General features: G+C 45.1%; 1 protein-coding gene across 13 annotated transcripts in view; it reads right to left on the reverse strand.

Moving 5' to 3' along the window:
* Nucleotides 1–5,451, reverse strand: part of PAM (peptidylglycine alpha-amidating monooxygenase) — a 281,694-nt gene extending 276,243 nt beyond the window's left edge. For all 13 annotated transcript variants that reach the window (XM_054590011.1, XM_054590022.1, XM_054590021.1 and 10 more), the window contains exon 1: nt 5,237–5,451. The gene's annotated coding sequence lies outside the window, so the exon portion shown is untranslated. The remainder of the gene's footprint in view (nt 1–5,236) is intronic.
* Nucleotides 5,452–6,000: the final 549 nt, after the last annotated feature.

Here is a 6,000-nt window from a genome sequence, read left to right on the forward strand (position 1 = left end):
AAACAGATTTGCCACTTTTATTGTCCTTGGCATTGTCCCCCACCTCTGCTGTGTCATTGAAAATTGCGCTTTTCTCGAGGCTGTCCTCTTACACTCCCTGAATCAGAGCCATTTGGAAATCTTGTCCCTGTCCTCCCTCCTTTCTGTGAGCTCAGGCAGCACAGCTGGGCTGCAGCAGGCACTGTGTGGGTGCTGCCGGACTGGTCCTGTTCCAGGACCTCACTGTCAAAGTGTCGCGCTTGTCCTTTTATGTTAAGCAGGGCTCAAAGATGAGCCGAAGACAGTGTTCGGAAGTTCAAGCTCCTTCGGGTGCAGATCCGAATCTCACAGCCACACAGGATTTTGAGGAAAGCCATATATATGTAGAGCTTCTGTTGCCATATGGAGCCTGTCTGCTTAGTCTCCAAACTGACACTGTAGATAATTTTCTACCTTTTCTCCCCCAGTAGGCCTGAACATAATACCGTACTGATTATCCAAACTGAAATATTTCCTTTACATAAAAGAACTCCTGTGAACCTAACACAGATACAAGCATCATTTTTATGGTGTCAAAATCAACAGCTTCCACCACTTCTACTCACCCAAAAACACACACAAAAAATTCTAAATCTTTGTTTACCAACATCTGATAGAGCTTCCTGCAGTGATGGAAACATTCTATACCTGCTTTTCCACCACAGTAGCCACTAGCCACATGTGGCTGTTACATACATGCAATGTGACTAGGGTGACTGAAGAATTAACATTTTTTATTTTAATTAATTTACACTTAGACATGGTGGCTAGTCGCTTTAAAAAAATTGTAAAGGATATTAGAGTTTACCCTATTTGCAAGTGAACAAACAGCATGCCACTGTTCTGTGGATGCTAGGAGAAGACATGAGATTTTGGGGGCAGAGATAAGGGTCTACATTACTCACAGAAATAGTAGCAGGAGTACAGACAGTTGTGCCAACTCTCTGAAGCCTAATTCCCATTGTATGAAGTGAAGAAAGGTGGGTGATACCTATACACTAACTGATTTGCATTACAGAAGGAGAACCAAGCTTAGAGTACCCAAATCTTTTACACTAGACGGTAAGCCTACCTTCTTGCCCTTTGTTCCCGAGGAAAAGACCACCTCTATTTTCTAAGACTATCTGCTATATAAATGTCCTTGAATAGAGAGTTTTGAATGAAAGCAGTGTCTCTGCTCACAGAAACCTGAGTGAATAATGGAGGATTATGTCCAACAGTGGAGGCATCATATATATCTCTAAAATCTAACCATCTCTCTACCCTACTCCAATACCCAGCTTTTAGCCATATTTATTTCTTGCTCTGACCATTACAAATAGCTTCCTAAATAGATATCACTACAGTCTGTTCCCAGGCATTTTCCATACAGTAGCCAGAATGTGCCCTGTAAACACAAATCTAATCATGTCACTCTTGTTTCAGTCTTTGATGTCACCCGCTGTTTTTAGGATTAAGCCAACCTTCCTTAGCAAGTTCCACAGGCCCCAAATGACAGAGCTCTGCCCATACGTGCGGCGCGTCCCTTGCCTCTCCTTCTAAGAGGTGTTCCTTTGGCCACACTAACCCTTTTCCATTTCCTTAAGTGCAGAGGTCATAGAGTGGTGGCCCTGGGTTGAATTCCAACTACAACTGTGTCTCGTTTGGCTCACACAATCGTTTAAAAAGCATTTGAGGCATTTCACATTTTGGGAGACTTCACATTTATAAAATATAAATTTTAAGCTCCTTTTTAAAAATCATGGCATCTGGCAACACCTGGCCTGCATCCCAACCTGACAACACTTCACTGGAACTGAGTATCTACTGCTCCTTTAGAGAGAGCCTGGGTTCTCCAGGCTGCCACACGGCTCTCTCCTGCTCCCATTTTTTTATTCTTTTCCATTATCTACCTGACTTCCATCCTAACGCACCACACTCCGCTCCCCTTGGCCTGGAACACTCTTCAGTCCGACTTCTTCATGTGTCCTCACTTACTCTTCAGGTCTCAGTGTATTCATGGGAAGTTTTCTCTGACCACCACCAACCCCAATTAGGAGTAGGTGAAGCACTATATGACAGCCACCCACCCAGGGGCATCCACCCCATCCCGTCCCACCCCATCCCATCCCGTCCCACCCCATCCCGTCCCATCTGTGTTCTCTGGTTCTCCGCTTTACCCTATCATGGCATGAATCACATAAGATGGCAATTTTCTGATCCCTCCCCAGGCTTTTAGGTCATAAGAGAGTGACTGTAACTGTTGCACACCGTTGTGTGCCAATGCATAGAAAGATGCCCAAAAACACATAGTAGGAGCTCAATAAACACTTACTGAATAAATAAATGACACAGAAGTTAATTGAGAAATTGCTAATTCAAAATATTTAGGGTGTGAGTTCATGTTTATATATACATATATTTTTTAAATTGGACCTTTAAAATGTAATTGCCTCACCCTCAAGAAACTGAAATAATTACTTGAGTAGTAAATATATAATAAACACCCGGCAATGGCCTATGCACTTCATGTCATTTAGCTCATTTAAGCTTTACAACAATCCTCTGAGGTAAGTACTTCCATTATTCCCATTTTGGAAACGAGAAAATGGAGGACTTAACTTACCCTGGGTTATATGACTAGTAAATAAGTGCATGAGCAGGACTTCAGCCCAGGCTCATCAGAACCTGAAGCCAAAATTTTTAGCCATATACATTTATAAATGTGAGATGTTAAATGTGTCCTGGATAAGAGACCACATTGAACAAGGAGAGACTATAGAACTCTGTTTCAGGCAATCAAAATTATAGTTGAACTCCTGCTACTAACTAGGTAGCTGTTCAACCTTGAATAAGATGAAGGTCTTATGCTCAAATCAGTACAGTAACCTGTAGAAGATAAAGGTGACCGAAACGTCTCTCCACAGACTTCAGAGTACATGACACCACCACCACCTTTATTCAGAGCCCTTTTTAAAAGCTATTTGTATGTGCTTTTAACAATTAGCTTTTACTGGCTAAAGGAGTTAAAGGGGTGAAGAAAGTTCTTATACATAAAAGCTTTTTGGCTCGATTGTCTTGACTATTATATCAAACCACACACTTTCTAAGGCAGTGACAGGATCTTAATCTCATTTCACAAACAGGAAAACAAAGACACAGAGCAATAGGCCAAGTGTAAAGTTAACTTCACACTCAACTTGCCTGGTCTCACTGTGTGAGCTGAATTAAAGCTGGGAAAGCCCAGTACTGGTATGTAAAGGCTAAGAAATTCTACACAGGTAGAGCAGATGGATGACTTCTTCCCATGAGCAGGGAAAGGATCAGAGAGGTCACTGAGTCATACCTAATACAACCTAATCTGGTCAATCCTTTCCAGAATTCTTGTCTGTCCTTTGTGCCAAGCCAGATATTATTTTTAATGGTTTGAAACAAAACAAAGCAAAAAACTCTCGCTAAGATTCTCAGAACTTTTTAAAGTCTAATTTCCAGAGTCAATCTAGGGCCCATAGGGCCATTAAGTGTTGAAGTTTAAACTTATTAAAAATGTTATATTCAATCTCTGTATTTTCTTCTAGGCATTATAAATTTCATTTCTCAAGGAGTAGAGAAAAAGTTGTACATGGACACCAAAAATTGACTTACTCATTTAGAACTGAAATTATTTTTAAGCTTTTAACATTGTCACCACATCATACATGCATGAATGTTTTTCTGAGCTTTCATTCGAAAAACAAAGAATTCATTTTATTTCCAAGTATGCTTCCCATTTGATGAACTAGAAGCATTTGAAATTTTATTTCAGAAAATACTAGCTTAGTTAAACTTACTATTTGTTCCACTTTATTAAGTAGATTCACTAAATAATGATATGAAAGAACCTTCAGTAATATTTTCCTGACATCATTCTATTTGCCATATGTAGTCATTAGAATATACTTAATGTTCATAAAAATATGGAATAAAAATATTAGTCTCTAAGTTAGATTGGAAGCCTCTTTAGAGCAAGGAACATATTCTAGATTTATCTTTAAAAGCACATAGCACAATACACTACACAATACAGGAACTCATGAACTATCTATTAAATCAGGAATTTACAAATGAAAGGACTTAACTATTTAACATCAGGTCTAAAGCTTATTTTATTACTTGCTTTCTTCATAAAATAATTAGAATAGTGCTAACAATGCTTGTGCCTGTGAAAAATTTACAAATGATAGGGCACATGTGTTTGAGCTAAATGTCTTAAACTTACTAAAATGAAGGTCTACTTCTTGAGTTGTTAAAAAGTGAAAGCAAATTCAAATTTGCACTTAAAATGGAGAAGAGACTGTAAAGATTGGTAAACACCTGGAGCAAATACAGTTTGCAAATTTCCAAAGACTGAGGCCATTATTAATTTTCTGCTATTTGAATTTCTATGACTATAGAAAGATGCAAGTTCCAGATTTGTGCATAGGGTTAGGTGGGGATTAGACGATTTCAACACGACCACATCCAGAATCACGAATCTTTTATCCCAATCAAACTACTGACCAAATCAGCTAGACACATAGTCCCATCTAAGGGAAGGATCTGAACTCAGACGATTAGAACACAGGACCTGCCATCAGCAGCTTGACGAGACCAGAGGCTGTTGTCAAAAGAAACTCAAGTAATGAAACACCTAAATCATCCCACTGGATGATACAACGATCATCAGAGACGGGCAGAGCTGGCGCACATTTTGCACAAGGGAACAGAGAGGGGCCAACGGGCCATATTAATGGCAAGGTCTCTGAAACAGTGCAGAGATCCCGATTTGACTCCAAGTGGTGGATACTTTCCATCCCGCCTCTGCGATCACCCTTCATCAGCTCATTTCACTCCCTGGCTGGTGAAACGGCAGGTAGGAGGACAGAGCTGGCACGGACCGGAGGTGAGGACAGCAAGAAACGGTCACCCCTCGCGAACTGGGCAAGGCGGTGATGGTGGTGAGGGGGGTCAGAGAGAGGTTTGGGGAGTACGAGGAAGGCTTAGACCCCGCACCCTCCCTGGCCGCGGCGCTGGATTCCCCGCGACCAGAGCAGCCGGGGAGGAAATCAACAACCGCCTCAGGCGCCTGTAACAGTGGGAGAGGAAGCAGCAGGATCCCCGTCCCGGCCCAGCATCTGCCCAACTTGCTGAACCCCTTTCTGCACTCCCACCCTCACCCTTCCCCTGCTCGCCCCGCCGCGGCGGTGGCGGCGACACCAACCTGCGCGGCCGCGGGCACAGCCCGGGACGGAAGCCCGAGCCTGCGGGCGGCTGGCGGCGGAGCTGCGGGCGCGGCTGGAACGGCGGGCGCGGCGGACGGAGATAGTTGGGAGGCTCCGGCTCCCGGGGCGGGGACAGCCTGAGCACGCGGCGACCGCTCCCTCCTCCGGCGCGCGCACGGGGCCCAACCCCGACAGCCGCCTGCCCTCGCCTTCCCGGGACAGCTCCCAGGCCCTCCTCCGGGGCGGCTCCGCGGTGCCCCACCGCCCCGCGCCCGCCCCGCGCCCGCCCCTCTTTCACCGCCTCCGCTCCGCCCCTGCCACCTTGGACGCGGTAGCCTAGGGGGTTGGGAACCAGGTCCCCAAAGAGCCACCCCTTACTCGCTTGAAGCGTCCTGGGGTGTCCGTGCGTGTTTGGACTCACGTGCAGGCAGGACTCACGTGCGTGCAGGAGGTGGCCAAGAGCTGGAACTCTCGTCTGTGAGCCCCAGGGAAGGGCTTTAAAGTCTGTCTTCCTTTGCTCCGCCCCAGTCCCGGGTCCCGAAAAGCAGCCCTGCGAGGTGGCCGAGCCAGCTGCCCTGAGAGAGGCCAAGAAAAATGTCCGACTCTCCCTCTCCCCAGCGCGAGGTTGGAAGGACATTTCCCGTGAGAATCAAGGACTCCTCCCCGCTACTCCAGCCCGGGTTTGAGGAGTCCGGCAAAGAGAGTGTGCAGAACTAGCAGATGGGGCACCGGGGTTTGATCTGTAAAAAATGTGCAATTCCCA

The sequence above is a fragment of the Pteronotus mesoamericanus genome, unplaced genomic scaffold (assembly GCF_021234165.1).
Source record: "Pteronotus mesoamericanus isolate MK-2021 breed Mesoamerican mustached bat unplaced genomic scaffold, CSHL_Meso_final scaffold_167, whole genome shotgun sequence".
In the NCBI taxonomy this organism is placed as follows: domain Eukaryota; kingdom Metazoa; phylum Chordata; class Mammalia; order Chiroptera; family Mormoopidae; genus Pteronotus; species Pteronotus mesoamericanus.